A 17,871-nucleotide genomic window follows, 5' to 3' on the forward strand; every position below is an offset into this window, starting at 1 on the left:
TTATGCATATTTAAGCCTTGAGGAATAAAGTGTCAAAGACACGGCTTCGGTTTCGCAGTTTTGGTGCAAGCCCGCTTAGCCACCGTCAAGTGGACTTCCATAGGCTCAAAATAAGGATGACCAAAATCATCATTTTGGTTTCCATTCATTAATTATTGGATAGAGCATTGAATAAGCTTTACAACGCTTCAAACCGGGCGGAAGTCGAAGTTACGGTTCTCGAGTTATGGCGAAAACAAAATCTGATTTTTAGCAGAGTCCGCTAAGCGGACTCTGTGCGCTAAGCGAGATGACGAATTTTCAGACTTGTTAAAAAGGGGAAAAATCAGATTTTTAGGTTATAGGTTGGGTATTTTTGATTCTCAACACCATCAAGTTCATTCATAGAGTAGGATTGGCTTAGAAAACAACGCCGGGTCATGCACTTGGAAGATTGGAGGTGGATTTCTCATCAACCGGAGCTGACAACCCGCGAGATGTTTGGTTTATCTCTTCTATTCTCTGTGTATTTCTTTGTGTTGGGTTTGTTTGTATAGTTACTCAAATCTTATGTGTATTTACCGATTATAATGTTATGTGTAACTTGCTTTACAAATCTGTGTTGATGTTGTTCTGGATTTTTGCTCTATGTTGGGGATTTGGGTTGCTTTAGAGATAAACTTCTTGAATCCTTATCTAGGATGATAATCTGTTGGTTATGAACTCTAGAGATAGATTTAGAGCTAGCATTCACTGTGGGTATCTGTACTTAATGCTTTCGTGTTTGAGCGGCGCACGAGAGATCGCCGACGCGAGAATACGGATGTTCTCGCGACTTCGTGTTGGAGATAACCTTAGTTATGAGATGATCTCGTTTGTGCTCCATAGATGGACGCTTATGTGAGAGATATGTGATGCCATAGATGAGTATCGTAGGTTGAGTATAACGGGTTGGTAAGTGTATGTTTGTGAAAAGTGAATATATTTACATTCCTGATAAGTTATTTCTCTTCTAAGAATGTGTTTATTCTTTTCCTGTCTATATCTTTGTTTACTTTTTGCTCATTCAATTCAAAGTTCGAAACCGTAGAAGATCTTGAATGGCATCTCTCCATCTCTGAGGGTGATAATTCCCGGATCAATATTTCCAAATCTTTTTTGTTGCTTGCCCTATACTGCATTCAACAAAATGGCGCCGTTGCCGGGGATGGTTGTTAGAATTGCATCGCAATAGTTTCCGTGGTTTTGAGCTTTGTATATAACGTATATATTGTATAGTTTCATGTGTATATATTTACTTGTACATGTTTACTTGTTTATGTTCACCACATAAGTTTACTTGTATATGTTTGCATACAAGTATACTTTTATTGGTGAATGTTGGTGAAACACGTTGAGATCGAACCAGTTTGTTATTCAAAATCCTCACTTTTCAACCTGTGAATCCAACATTCACCAATTTTTCCTATTTGTATGATAATAGTTGTATGTGTTCCATACTTGTGCATATGTGTTTGTTTGTGTATATAGTTGTATATTTTCGTTTTTATGTTTGTTTAATTTTTGTATATATTTGTACCTGTAACGTTTATTGAGTGTTTTGGTTAGGAAACTTTCTTTAGGCTTGTGCGCTGAGACGTCACCATGGCATGACGGGAGGAACCTACTTTCCAAACACTAAAATAATAAAGGCGTCGAGCTAACGACGTAAAACAAGCGCTTTTTGGGAGGCACCCCAACAGTTGTAAATTTTTGTTTATATTCCATTATAAGAGGTATTTAGGTGAAGTGGAGAGGGCTGAAACACCTAATTCTGTTCTTGTTTTTCTGGTTTTTTCTGTCATCGCTAAGCGAGCATATCAAAATTTTTTCTGCTCTGTACCAGTGGGGTTCCCATTCCACTTGGTTCACTCATTTTTCCCACTTTCACCAAGGCTAATTAGTAGTAGATAATAGTTTTGTTTTTCTAATTCTTTTATTGGTTGTTTGTACTCGAATTTTGTCAGTAATTTAGATATTTTTGAGGTGGTTTTCCAAAGCTTGAGTGTTTTAACTTGCGGATGTATGGTAGGATATTTTTTTTGAAGTTGTATCATTCACTACACCGTACAAGGGCTACGACAGCGCTTATTTTGGGCTTTAAGAGCGCTTAAAAGCGCTGTGAAAGCCAGCGCTGGCGTATGTAACAAAAGCGCTTCAGAAAGCGCTCTGGTAGGCCCCCCCTTTAAGAGCGCTTTTTCAAGAAAAGCGCTCTGATACCCCCCCTATGAGAGCGCTTTTTCTGGAAAAAGCGCTCTGATAGCCACCCCTATAAGAGCGCTTTTCCAAAAGCGCTTTCGTATGTTGCGTTTTTTTTTTTTTATGCTTTTTATTATTTCTAAACCTGCACTTTTGGCAGCAATATTTTAGAACCTGTAATTTACTATTTTTTGGCAGTATTTTTTCATGAACCTATAATTTATCATTTCAAATCGATATATACCATTATAATCGATATCGATTATATACAAAAAAAGTATTATATTATATACCATTAATGTAAATCAAAATACATATATACATATTTCTAAACCAAAACAACTAAACCAATTCACATATTTCTAAACCAAAACAACTAAATGGGAAACAACTTCCGAGTTCTTATGCAACCAATGTACGCTTCCTGTATTATCTGGAGCTATGTTGTATTGATGCTTTAGTGGAGAACCAGTAGTCACCTGAGCTATGTTGTATTGTGTCACAGAATATGAATCAAATAACTGTACCCCGAACGATCCTGCCACAGAAGACTTCGGGGTACATTACTTGATTCATATTTTGTGGAACATAATCGGCAGGGGCACATTGTGTTCTATCCTTTACCAGTCCATCCACTGTTTGAAGCTCAACCTACAATAGAAAAACGTGATTATTTACACAACATTCACATTCTCAATATTTTCTCTATCAACCAAAAATTTCCTCATCTCCGAACAAAAGACAAAATAGTTAATAAAAATAGTGCTATACCAGAACAGAAACCAATTTATAAGAAATCAATTAACAACCACATGCACATAAAAATAGTTTTTGATAAAAGAACAAGTCAATTGAGCCAACAACCAAAAACCCTAAAAAAAATCAGCCGTAGAGCCAACTGTCATACCCCAATTTTTGACCTAAGATACCACCTCATATCATTTGCATATGCACCATTTGCATCTCTAACAAATTGCATAGCCTGTGTTTGTTACTTGTGACTCAGCAGGATTTAAACAAGAAATCACTCATCAGTACAAGCAACAATCAACTAGGGTTTTGTTCTCCCTTCATCTCAAATGAATCATCTTCATCAATAATCAACATTTGGTCCTCAGAGATTCATTTCAGCAAGCTCAACAGCTTTGAATCGACTGAATTAGGGTTTTGACTGAAGATAGCATACTCCTGACTTTTGCTCAGAATTTGATCTAATAACTTGGGACATGACCTCAAGACCCCAAGTACCTCATTTTGACCTAATCCATTAGCTCAAGATATCTCCTACACAAAGATTGATCAGACAAATCCTCAGATCAGGATTTTGAACTATCAGGGACTAAAATCAGGGATCACATTTGGGAAACCCTAAAAACCCCCAGGAAGTCAATCAAAGGTTTCAATCATCCTCAAATAATCCCTATGACCATATCCCATGGAGATTACATCTCAATTCAAGGTCCACAGTCATCAATTTCATCAGGTCGACAATTAGGGTTTTGACCTAATTCACTGAACCACTGACTTTTCAATCAGGACATGGTGCCACAACTCAAACCATGGCTCAATATCCTCTAATGCTTCAATATGATCCATTCATACCATTCATTTGGTGAGGATAACCTGTTTCATTTGAAATCTCCAGAAACGCGATTCGTCTGAAAAATTCAACTGTACAAGATCACCATTGACTTTTGGGGAATTTTGGTCAACCATGACTTTTGAAGTTTTAAATCATCAATATATAATATGAGAAGTCATTTGATCAAGAAAATCAATCAAGAATCAAAAAGTCAAAAGTTTGACTTTCATACTTAGAAAATTTTTCTAAGTGTTTTTCATGGTTTTTTCCAAACTTTTAAAGGGAAATTCTCAAAATTTCACCTACAAACTGAAAAAAACTTCCAACATGAAAGTTGTAGATTTTGATCCAATAAACAACTTTGACACATATAATTTTTTTCCATAAGATCAACCATTTAAGAGATATGGAGCTTCAAAGTTGGTATCTTTTGAAAACTTCACTTAAAACCTCATTTTTCTCAAAGTTCATGGAACTTTTTCACCCATTTCCTTAAGAGACTTGAGGAAACTTTCAACTAGGATTTTGAAGTGTGTAACATGAGCTTTCCAAAATGTCCAAGAGCATGAAAAAAATTGAAGTGTAGCTATGGTTTTGAATTTTGCCATTAGTGAACTTTTCACTTGAAATTTCAAGTCATTTTGCCAAAGTTATGAGCCAAATTGCCAAATGGACCAAGTAATGATACATAGAAGCAATGATTGAATGATATTTTCTGGTTTAAGATCAGATAGGAAAGAGATAAGAAGCATAGCCAATTTTAACCATGGTTTAGTAACTTTAACCATATGCATTTAATGGTAAGATTCCTTTCTATCCTTTAAGTGCCAAATCACCAAAGAAGAAGCAAGTTGCAAAGCTCTGAGTTCAGAATGTTTGGCCTATAAATAAAGGTGCAAATCACTCTTCAATTCACACCAAAACCTCACAATTATAGGTTTTCTCTCTTCTTTCTTGAATTACAAGTCATGTGTTTCAAAGTGAGGTAGAAAACTCAACCTCCAAACCTTGAAGTTCTGGCCAAAGTAATGATTCTAACATCTCATAAACATCATATATGATGTGTTTGAACCATTCACACACCTCAAATCATCCCAAAATTCAGAATCATCATCTCACCTCCAAATATGCATAACACTAGCCTTATCATGCCAAAATCCATACCAAGCAAATTCTGTCCAAACTAACCTTCTAAACATCATCCATATACTTCATATGAACTGTTCCAACCATCATCCATGATCTGAAACACCAAAATCATCAAGCTAGATCCTCACTTAAGCCATACTGCAGATCGGGTACCATAGATTGATCAAGAGGTTTCCAGTTCATTCCAGACATTCAAACACCTTCCATAAGGTCCATTGATGCTGTCCAGATCAAGAAACAACAACTGGAACTCCTCATTTGCAGAATTCGATTCTCACTTTTGCCGTTTTTGAAGGTAAGCTACTTGAACTTCAAACTCTATGAATCATGCATCATAAATGAAATATGAACATACCATCTCATTTCTGCACACATAAGGATCATTAACCCTCAATCAATTGCTATTTATCTTGCACATACACAATTTCATGATCAATCTCAGAATTAGGGTTCTTCACGATTTCCAGTAAATTGATGACTTTAGAGTGAAAATAAATGAAATCAAAGGCCACTATCATGATCCTTGTGAAAAAACCGAGCGGAATAGACCCTTCACTTGATCAAAACAACACAGATTTGATGATTTTCAAAAATCAGTTAGGGTTGTGTTCTTGGCGCGTTTTTTGGTTTGAAGAATTCAAATAACTGTTTTAAAATATAATGTATTGAACGCGTATCATAAACAAGCTGCACGCGCAGCTCAGTTGGTCCATGTTTTGGTTGGTAAGAGAGAGGGCGTGGGTTCAACACCCCTAGGGACCAAAAACATTTTTTTAACAACTATTTTCTTTCATTTTCTTTTACAACTTCAATTAATTAATTAACACATCAAATTAATTCATTTTTCATTCATTTTTTGTACACTCTTTATTTAACACATATATTTTATGAATATCAAAAAAAATCACAAAAAAAGATTTATTTAATATGTTTTTAATTAGGTTTAAAATGATACATTTTTAAGTGTTTTTAATTACTTTAAAAAATTGTTTTTCATTTAATTTTTAACCTAATCACTTGTAGATATTTTTTGTGATCAAACCCTAATCATTTAGGTCTTAATTAAGCATTAAAACTTGTTTTAACTTAATTAAGTTGACTTTTGTCAAATTCAAATCGTTTTAAGACGAGCGATCGCGATTCTTTTTCAAAACGATAAGCCACTTCTTTTTGATTAAATCTTTTTAATTGATCAATTGATTTTCAAAACGAAGTGGGGCCTCTCGAATATTAGAGAGTGTAAGTCCCATTTCTTTTCTTTTTACACAGTCTTTTTATTCAAAATAAATAAACTTTCTTTCAAAACAAACTTTCAAACCGTTTTTCAAACGACGCGTCTGCTTTTCAAATATACCACGGGCCTCCATGTAGGTATAAGTCCCAAGCCCCTTTTGTACATACCCATTCCAGTACATGAAATTAGGTATTTCATTGTACGCCTTTTTGTACATACACTTTTTTGTACATACCTCGATCAATTTGTTTTTTAACTTTGAATAACAAACCAAAAATGAAGGTTTCTTTAAATCTTCCCAAAAATACCATGGGCCTCCATGTAGGTATAAGTCCCAAGCCCCTTTGTAAATACCTGTTTACATAGCTTTGAATAAATTCAAGTGGACCTCTCCCCGAGTGTGAGTCCCGATCCCTGTGTATACAAATGGATCATGCTTACAGGTATATTTCCTTCATAAACTCCATTATATACACACACTTTGTCATATATAACTGTTCATATAACTGTTCATACTTGTTCATGTACTTGTGCATATTTATTTGTACTTGTTCATATGTGTGATTGTGTTATTATGCTTGTTCAACTTAGTACAACACTAGGTTCCCCATAGCCTCCTATTGGGCTTCGTGCAAAGAATCTCCCTAGTTTAGGTTAGGACATAGAGTATGGTTTCCCGGTGAAATCGCTCTAAGAGCTCAAACCAACTATACCACGCCTCCCCTTGGGCTTTGTACAAACGAGTGACCCTCCCATAGCCTCCTCTTGGGCTTACAATGCAAGGACCCTGGATTGTCCCTCCCATAGCCTCCTCTTGGGCTTACAATGCAAGGACCCTCGGATAGCCTCCTCTTGGGCTTCGTACAAGGACCCACGGGCTTCTTATAAGCATCCCAAATATCCAACACAAATACCCTAGGAGATTAGACATTTTTCATCTCTATGCTAGGAGTATCTCTTCTATATCATCACAAACAATCAATCAATCAATCAATCAAACTTTTTTGCCACAAGGCTGGCTAATCAATCAAACTGTTTTACCACCGTACTGGATGATTAATCAAAGTTTTTGTCACAAGGCTGACTTCATTGAAACTTTTGCCACAAGGCTGGCTGATTAATCAAAGTTTTTGTCACAAGGCTGACTTCATTGAAACTTTTGCCACAAGGCTGGTTAAACAAACAAAAACATCTTTATCATTCTAAGCACCCTAAGTGGCATGGCCCCGGGCTTATAATGAAAAGATTTTCAAACAAAATTAAATAGATGTATGTGATGATATAGATTAGATACATCTAGCATTTAGACGACATTTGTCTATTTTCCTTTGCTTCCACTAGCATAAGTGGGAACTACGATTGCTCTGACTTTCTCAACATCCCTTTGAGAATACGTAGGCACAAGGTCGATCCTTGGCGAGCAAAACAAAACAAATAAAACCACTCAAACCTTAGCACCCGTAGACCCCGAGCTACAGATGCTCTGATTCCCGCTAAGGGATATGTATGCAGAGGATCGCGATGATCTTTGCGAGCATAATCAAACAAACACCTTAGGTCCCACCTATTTCACAAGAACCTCTCAATAACATGGAATGAAAAACAAAGCAAAGAAACCTATAGAGTACTATAGATACGTTGGGTGCTAATACCTTCCCTTCGTATAACCAACCCTCTTACCCAAGATCTCTCCCCCCACTTTTAGGTTATTGCAGCTTTTTTCCTTTTCCTCCTTTGGAAATAATAAAAAGTTTGGTCGATACAAAAGAAAAATCATTTTTATGAGCACTCGAGCCCAAAGAAGGCATCAGGTGTCTCATCCCACAAAAAAGAGGAACAAAACGATTTTTCGCCCGCGACAGAAAAATGGCGACTTCACTGGGGACCATCTTTTTATTGTTTCCAAAGGAAGGGTTAATTCTATTTGCTTTATTTTTCATTTCATTTTTTGTTATATGTGTGGTTTGGTTCTGTTACTTGCGTGGTTCTGTTACAAGTGATACATTATGGACAAATCCTAACCCGGATTAAGTACACATAAGAAATTAGGTGGAGGGTATAGTCATGTGCAGGCGCACGTGAGAATCCTTCCGCTCAGTGGAGGTTCCTTGTTGGTAATATATGTTTAGCATGTTTCGTAGCGAAGACATTATTACTTTCATTGAACTGTAGAAGCTGAGAGACCGTAGAACCCCAACCCATCCTGGCCTTATTAGGTTGTGGTGCAGAAACTATTCAGGTGAAGACTTGGATTAGTTGTCATGCGGAGAACCACACTCAGACGAGTTTTTCTTGAGAATATTACTGGCTCATGAGTTTAATTGTGGAAGGCCGGTAATATCCGAAAGAAAAATGTAGACTCTGACGTATCAGTAGAACATGTCATGCAGGTGATTAACTAGATCTATCCCATTTTTGGTTCTCTGACCTCATGCTCGTGACTTTGGACCTTTGAACCTATGCGTTACCATGTTTGTGTTACCATGTTTGTGTTACCATGTATGCGTTACCATGTTCGCGTTACCCTGTTTGCGTTACCATGTTTGTTTCACCATGTTTGAATATGTGGCATCCACGCATCCATGCATTCATACATTCATTAAAAAACCCATCTTTTTCCATAAAAAACATGATTTTTCCAAAAATTTTAGAGAATTTTCTTTGCAAACATTATAGGATTAAGTTATGGAAAAAAGGTATACCAAAAAGTACGGTTTCAAAGCGCCTGATGTAGAAAGACTGATAGAGTTAGCATCTTCTGTACAAGATCCTTCTAATTTTAGAAAAAGTTATGGAAAGCTTTTGCCTATCCTGAACACTCATGTTGATGAAGGACTTCTCAAAACTCTGGTTCAGTTCTATGATCCCGTCTACCATTGTTTTACCTTTCCAGACTACCAGTTGGTACCGACCTTGGAAGAATATGCCAATCTTTTGGGTATTCCCGTGTCTGACAAAATACCCTTCAATGGTTTGGAAGCCATTCCTAAGTCACACATCATTGCAGCGAGTATCCACATGAAAAAGTCTGAAGTAGAGAGTAATTGGACTACCAAAGGAAACCTCTCGGGATTAACCTCACACTTCCTGATAAAGAAAGCCTTTGATTTCATCGAAACTGGTAGCATGATAGCTTTTGAAGCTGTACTAGCCTTGCTCATCTATGGGTTGGTTCTGTTTCCCAATGTCGACAACTTTGTTGATATCAATGCCATAAAAATCTTTCTAATTGGAAATCCTGTTCCGACTTTGCTTGGTGACATGTATTTTTCGGTCCATCATAGGAATCGCCAAGGCGGTGGAATCATTGTATGTTGTGCACCTTTGTTGTTCAAATGGATTGTTTCACACTTACCTGAGTCTCCTATTTTCACGGAAAACCGAGAAGGTTTGCGTTGGCCTCGAAGACTTATGTCTCTTACTAATAATGATATTCATTGGTATACCTTGGCTCGCTGTGGTACAGAAACCATTGATAGTTGTGGAGAGTTCGCCAACGTACCCCTCATTGGTACACAAGGAGGAATTAACTATAATCCGGTCCTAGCCCGACGACAACTCGGGTATGCAAATTCAGTTAAACCTGTTGGTCCCTCAGTGGAAGGATACTTCTACCGAGAAGGGGATAATCCTAAAAAGTTGAAAGCAAGAATGGTGAGAGCTTGGTACGATGTCCGATGGAAAGAAAAAGGTGAGGAAAGAAATTGCATTGCCATGGACGCCTACACCTGCTGGGTAAAGAAAAGAGCCAAGGAGTTCCAAATGCCTTATGCTTATGAAAAACCCATGTTTCCTGCAGTGTCTCAACGACCCAACATTCCAGCTATGGAGGAATACCAACGCACTTTGGCTAAAATGAGGACAGAAAAAGATGCTTGGGAAGAAAAGTTTCGTAGCACTGAGGTGGAAAATAGAAAGTTGAAGAAAAGAGTGAAAGATCATGAAGAAACACTCTACTGTCAAGATGGATGGCTCATGAGCAAAGATGAGAAGATTCGCCAGAAAGACGCTGCAATCAAGAGGTATATCAAAGAAAGCAAAAGAAATCTCGGAGGCTCAACAAGCAACGCTCCGACTCCTGATAATTGGAAGAATGTTGTTGACAAGCTGAGAGCTGAAAAGGCCGAATTGAAAGCTTATTATGGGAAAGAAATCATGAAGCTCAAGCTGCACAATGCATTTGGTTCTTCGTCTGATGAAGATGCTTAGGATTTGTTTAGCTTTTTTATTATTATTTATCATTTGCTTTTGTAAGGAGCTACGCTCCATTGTTGTAGCATTTCCCATTATTGCAATAAAAAATGAATGAATAAAAGAATAGTTTGTGTTCAAATGTTTGCAAGAAAATAATCTTTAAAATATTTGGAAAAATCATAAATTTCTTTTTACATACATCATTCTGCATATCGAGTCTGTTATATAGAGTCTCATCTTTTGGATCTTTCTCCATTAGATCGTCAAGCTGTCGCGTCTCAAAGTTTCTCGACCGCGCTCGCAATCAGATCACAGATACAATACTCGTTCAAGCAGAAGAAGAGTAATGGAACACTCTGAACAAGAGAATATTGAGCTCCGTGGTACAGTGACCACTCTTCAGGAAAAGTTGGAAAGTCTCACGACTCTGGTTGACTCCTTGATGGCCGCACAGAATCAGCCGCCGCCACCTAACAGTCAAGCAACAGTAACATCTGAAGTCACTACTCCAGTTTCTACAGTTGCATTCGGTATTCCATCTTTCTCCATGCCAGAAGGTTGGGGCCCGCCTTTCAGCTTTGGTACAGGTTTCCGTCATAATTTCTCTGGGGTTCAAACCGCTACAACTGAAGCGCCTGCTGCACAGGGTTCGGCGTTTATTCCACATTCAGGGGTAACTTTTTCCCAAATCACTATGGCACTTTCTCAACCCACTATGACAGTTCCGACCCCTACGGTTCACACAGTTCCTTATGGTGGCAATGAGATTTATCATGATCAGGATGATAGCATAAATCAGCGTAATCTTGTGGAAGATCTCCAAGAGCAGTTTAACAAGATGCAGTTGGAAGTTAAAGCTATCCGTGGAAAAGATTTGTTTGGAAAGAATGCCCAGGAGCTATGTTTGGTTCCCAGTGTACAAATACCTGCTAAATTCAAGGTCCCTGACTTTGAGAAGTACAAAGGTAGTTCTTGTCCACAAAGCCATCTTGTGATGTATGCCAGGAAGATGTCTACTTATGCAGATAATCATCAGTTGCTTATCGATTACTTTCAAGACAGTTTGACTGGTGCCGCACTGAAGTGGTACACAGGCTTGGATAGCACCAATATTCGGACTTTCAATGACCAAGGTGAGGCCTTTGTCCGACAATACAAGTATAACTCGGATATGGCTCCAGACAGAGATCAGCTCCGATCCATGGCTCAGAAAGATCATGAAGCTTTCAAAGAGTATGCCCAACGATGGAGAGAAACTGCTGCTCAGATTAATCCACCGTTAAAAGAAAAAGAGATGACAAAGATCTTCTTGAATACTCTCAGTCCGTTTTATTATGAACGCATGATTGCTAGTGCTCCAAGTGATTTCACCGAAATGGTAAACATGGGGATGCGTCTAGAAGAAGGAGTCCGAACCGGACGTCTGACTAAAGAAGGTGGATCTTCGAGTGGAACCAAAAAGTTTGGAAGTGGTTTCCCAAAGAAGAAAGAACAAAGTGTTGACATGGTATCCCAAGGGAGGCCAAGAGGAAACGTCAATCGTCAACGACAGGTTGCTGCTGTCACGCCAGTCGTTAATACCGCACCGAATCCGGGGTTCACTCCTCAGTTTCAGCAACAACAGCCTCGACCACAGGTTCAGCAGTTTAACAATAATCAGAATCGTGTGCAAAGAGCTCCACAGTTTGATCCGATTCCAATGACTTACACAGAATTGTACCCTGCTTTGATTGAAAGAGGCCTTATTCAAACTAAAGCACCACCACCAGTACCTGAGAGACTCCCATGGTGGTACAAAGCTGAGGTCTCATGCCCTTATCATCAAGGAGCACCTGGCCATGATCTTGAGCATTGCATAGCTTTGAAATATGAAGTCCAGAGGTTGGTTAGGTCTAATCTCCTCTCTTTCAGAAATTTGAATCCTAATGTGCAAGCAAATCCGTTGCCCAATCATGGAGGGCATGTTGTAAACATGGTGTATGGATGTCCTGGCCAATACCGAGTCTATAATATCAACTTCTCAAGAGCAGATTTGGTACAAATGCACGCCACTCTCTGTCGAGGGCCGAATTTTCGCCAGCATCAATACGGTTCCTGTAGAATATGTTGTGTGGATCCTCACGGGTGTTCGATTGTGAGAAGAGATCTCCAAGTTTTGCTAGATAATGGTACTATTGAGATCTACAGAAATAGGGATGAAAATGAAGTTAACATGATAGGATGTTATCCGCATGAGCTTTTAGTCTCAGATATCAACTCGGAAATGCCTACAGTTAACGTCGTCGTTCCTCATTTCAACATGCCTGAGCGCGTGGAAGTTACTTACAACAAGCCGAAGGTTCCTGTTGCTCCTTTGATCATTTGTCTACCTGGATCTGTTCCTTATGACTCTGACAAGGCAGTTCCATACAACTACAATGCCACAATGATAAAGGATGGACAAGAAGTTCCTTTACCTACTCTTTCATCTGTCGTAAACATTGCTGATGTAAGTCGTGTAACAAGAAGTGGACGTGTGTATACTCCACTACCTCCGAAACAGCCTGTTGCTCCTGTAACTGGGCAAAATCCTGTCAATACACCAGTGGGGAATCCCGAGGAAACTCCTGTCAGTAATACAAACACTGATGTTGGTCAATCCAGTGGAACCAATGTGAATCCTGACTTTGATGAAATTTTGAAGCTTATCAAAAGAAGTGAATACAAAATTGTGGATCAGCTTATGCAGACTCCTTCAAAAATCTCAATACTTTCATTGCTGTTAAACTCAGAAGCCCACAGGGAAGCCCTGATGAAGGTCTTAGATCAAGCTTTTGTAGACCATGATGTGACTGTTGACCACTTTGATGGGATAATAGCCAACATAACAGCTTGTAACAATTTAAGCTTCTGTGATGAAGAACTCCCCGAGGAGGGTAAAAATCACAATCTTGCTTTGCACATTTCTATGAACTGTCAGTCGGACTCTTTGTCCAATGTACTGGTAGACACCGGATCTTCCTTGAATGTGATGCCAAAGACGACTCTTGCTCGCTTGTCTTACCAAGGAATGCCTATGAAGTTCAGTGGTGTAGTTGTCAAAGCATTTGATGGATCGCGAAAATCTGTTATCGGCGAAGTCAACCTTCCCATGACAATTGGTCCACATACATTTCAAATCACCTTCCAGGTCATGGACATTCAAGCTGCTTATAGCTGCCTGTTAGGACGACCATGGATCCATGAAGCAGGGGCAGTGACTTCTACGCTCCATCAAAAGTTAAAGTTTGTAACAAATGGAAAATTGGTAACGATAAGTGGAGAACAAGCCTTGATGGTGAGCCATTTATCCAATTTCTCTTTCATAAGTGCTGATGATGTGGAAGGAACTCAGTTCCAAGGTCTCTCTTTAGAAGACGAATCTTCCAAGAAGAAAGCATCAATCTCTTCATACAAAGAAGCAGTAAAAGTAGTGAGAAATGGAACTACCACTGGCTGGGGGCAAGTTGTGATCCCTACCAAGAATGAAACCAGAGCAGGTCTCGGATGTTCACCAACATTCTCAAACTGCACCAAGAAGGATGAAACCCTTCGTCCGATCAAAGAAACATTCATTAGTGGAGGATTCCTTAACCTAATTCCTCAAGAGGTTAATGTCCTTATCGAAGAATGCATTGAAGAAGGTCTACCCGATCCTGAAGAAGAATGGAAATGTTATCTCAATGACTCAGGATATATATCTCAGGAAGAACCATATCCTCCTTCAGAAAAATCCAAAGGCAAAGAAACTGAGCCTGTTCCTGCAGAAATCTGGGACACCTTGGGACAACCAAGTGAAAAATTTGATTATATGGTGAAATATACTACACCTGAAAGTTACAAGATTGCGATTGAGGACATCCAACCAACTGGATGGGGAGATTCCTTTGAATATGATAGTCAACCAGAAGAGGCCTATCAGCCCTGTCAATTTTCTCAGCAGCCTGAAATTACTGAAGATTTCAGCTTCAATGCATCTGCCAAGGTTTATAATCCTGAAGATGGTTACTATCACATAAATGCCATTTTTGAAGATGAAGGGGAAGATGGTCCCGCAACTGACTCAGAAAGTGTCGCTGACAATGAGTCTCTTCATCCCGAAGACTGGGAAATACATCCTGAAAATTCTGAGGATTGTGACTCGTCTTATGCTCTTCAAGAGGTGGAAGAAGACCGTTTCAACTCTACAAAGAACAAGGTTGACAAACCAGGACCTTCGAATCCTGCTCGACCAGCAGTCGATGTCAATACTGAAGACAACTCTGAGGAGAATTTTCCTGAATACATAATACACAGAGGAGTTCGTTGCTACTGGAAGGCTGTCGACGTTCCGAATGTTGTTCGCCGCTCAAAGTAATCACCTCGCTGTTATTTTGACCTCCTGCCTTGCCCAAAGCAGAGAGATGTTTTATAGGGCTTTGCTTTTAAATGTTCCGCCCAAATAACTTTGTGTATAGGGCTTTGTTTTAAAAGTTTCCCTCTTTGTCCTGCCCAAGGCAAATGAGTTTGTGTTTAGGGCTTTGTTTCAAAAATGAATCATAAATAAAGTGTCATTTTGAATTCCCTACATTATATGTTTTATTTTTGCTTTTTTTTCTGGAAATGGTAATCCTAAAAAACCAAAATGAAATAAAAAAATAAATAAAAAAAACTTTTTCAAAAAAAATCTGCATACACTCCTGCATTCATAAATTTTCTGAAATAGATATAAATCACATGTGCAGATTTACTGTTGATAAACCCATTGAATGCAATAACCCTATGCTCTCTCCCAACTTTGAGTTTCCTGTGTTCGAAGCCGAAGAAGAGGAAGAAGAGGAGATCCCGGACGAGATCTCTCGATTACTTAAGCACGAGGAAAGAACCATTCTGCCTCACAAAGAGCCTTTAGAAAAGATCAACTTGGGTTCTGAAGAAGACAAAAAAGAAGTGACCATTGGATCGCTGCTTGATGCTGATATCAAGAGTAAGTTAACAGACCTTCTCAAAGAATATGTTGACGTGTTTGCCTGGTCCTACCAAGATATGCCTGGGTTGGATACCAATATTGTTCAACATTACTTGCCATTGAAGCCAGAATGTCCGCCAGTTAAGCAGAAATTGCGAAGGACTCACCCTGATATGGCTAGCAAGATCAAAGTGGAAGTTCAAAAGCAACTCGACGCAGGTTTTCTTGTCACCTCCGAGTATCCTCAATGGTTGGCTAACATAGTGCCAGTTCCGAAGAAAGATGGTAAAGTTAGAATGTGTGTTGATTACCGTGACTTGAACAAGGCCAGTCCAAAAGATGACTTTCCATTACCACATATCGACATGTTGGTTGATAACACTGCTAAGTTCAACGTCTTTTCCTTCATGGACGGGTTCTCCGGTTATAATCAGATTAAGATGGCTCCTGAAGACATGGAGAAGACATCTTTCATCACCCCATGGGGTACCTTTTGCTACAAAGTGATGCCGTTTGGATTAAAAAATGCAGGCGCAACTTACCAAAGGGCAATGACTACTCTCTTTCATGACATGATGCATAAAGAAATTGAAGTTTATGTGGACGACATGATAGCCAAGTCCAGCACAGAAAAAGAACATATCGAATACCTTTTGAAGTTGTTTCAACGACTAAGGAAATATCAGCTTCGCTTGAATCCTAACAAATGTACTTTTGGGGTTAGATCTGGAAAACTCTTGGGTTTCATTGTCAGCCAAAGAGGTATTGAAGTAGATCCCGACAAAGTCAGAGCTATTCAAGAGATGCCTGCACCAAAGACTGAAAAACAAGTAAGAGGATTTCTCGGACGATTGAACTATATCTCCAGATTCATCTCTCAAATGACTGCTACTTGTGGGCCAATTTTCAAGCTTCTCCGCAAAGATCAAGGGGTTGTATGGACTGAAGATTGCCAGAAAGCGTTCGACAGTATCAAGGAATACCTGTTAGAACCACCAATATTGATTCCTCCAGTTGAAGGAAGACCATTAATCATGTATCTTACTGTGTTAGAAGAATCCATGGGTTGTATGCTTGGACAACAAGATGAAACCGGTAAGAAGGAGCATGCCATCTATTACTTGAGTAAGAAATTCACAGACTGTGAGTCTCGTTACTCCATGCTCGAAAAAACATGTTGTGCTTTGGCTTGGGCTTCAAAACGTCTCCGCCAATACATGATCAACAATACTACTTGGTTAATCTCCAAAATGGATCCGATCAAGTATGTCTTTGAAAAGCCTGCATTAACAGGAAGGATTGCCCGATGGCAAATGCTGTTATCCGAATACGACATTGAATACCGTGCTCAAAAAGCGGTCAAAGGAAGCATTCTCGCCGATCATTTGGCGCATCAACCAATTAATGAATATCAATCTCTCAAGTTTGACTTTCCTGATGAAGATGTCTTGTACTTGAAGATGAAAGATTGTGACGAACCGTTACCAGAAGAAGGTCCTGAGCCTGGATCAAGATGGGGCCTAATTTTTGATGGAGCAGTAAACGCTTTTGGCAATGGAATTGGGGCAATCATCATCACTCCCAAGGGTACTCATATCCCGTTCTCCGCCAGATTGCTATTTGATTGCACCAACAACATCGCAGAATATGAAGCTTGTATCATGGGTATCGAAGAAGCCATTGACTTAAGGATCAAGATCCTAGACATATATGGAGATTCAACCCTCATGATCAACCAAATCAAAGACAAGTGGGAAACTTACCACCCTGGTTTGATTCCTTACAGAGATTATGCAAGACGTCTGTTAACTTTCTTCAACAAGGTGGAATTGCATCATATACCTCGAGATCAGAATCGAATGGCAGATGCCTTGGCTACTCTATCTTCCATGTTCAAAGTCAATCATTGGAACGATATGCCTACAGTCAGAGTTACGCGCCTTGAAAGGCCTGCCTATGTGTTTGCAACTGAAGCAGTCATCGATGATAAACCGTGGTTCCACGACATCAAACGCTTCCTTCAAACTCAAGAGTACCCGCTTGGGGCATCAAACAAAGATAAGAAAACTCTAAGGAGGCTTTCTGGCAGTTTCTTCCTGAACGGAGATGTGCTATACAAAAGAAACTTCGACATGGTTTTGCTCAGATGCGTGGATAGACACGAAGCAGACATGTTAATGCATGAAGTGCATGAAGGGTCCTTTGGAACTCATTAAAACGGGCATGCAATGTCCAAGAGAATGTTAAGAGCAGGATACTATTGGTTGACAATGGAATCTGATTGTTATAAACACGTGAAGAGATGTCACAAGTGCCAGATCTACGCAGATAAGATCCATGTGCCACCGACTCTACTCAACGTTCTCTCATCTCCATGGCCTTTTTCCATGTGGGGTATTGACATGATCGGAATGATTGAACCGAAAGCTTCAAATGGTCATCGTTTCATCTTGGTGGCTATTGATTACTTCACCAAATGGGTCGAAGCAGCATCTTACGCCAATGTTACAAGACAAGTGGTTGTAAGGT

This window comes from Vicia villosa, unplaced genomic scaffold, assembly GCF_029867415.1.
Source record: "Vicia villosa cultivar HV-30 ecotype Madison, WI unplaced genomic scaffold, Vvil1.0 ctg.001676F_1_1, whole genome shotgun sequence".
Classification (NCBI taxonomy): Eukaryota; Viridiplantae; Streptophyta; class Magnoliopsida; order Fabales; family Fabaceae; genus Vicia; species Vicia villosa.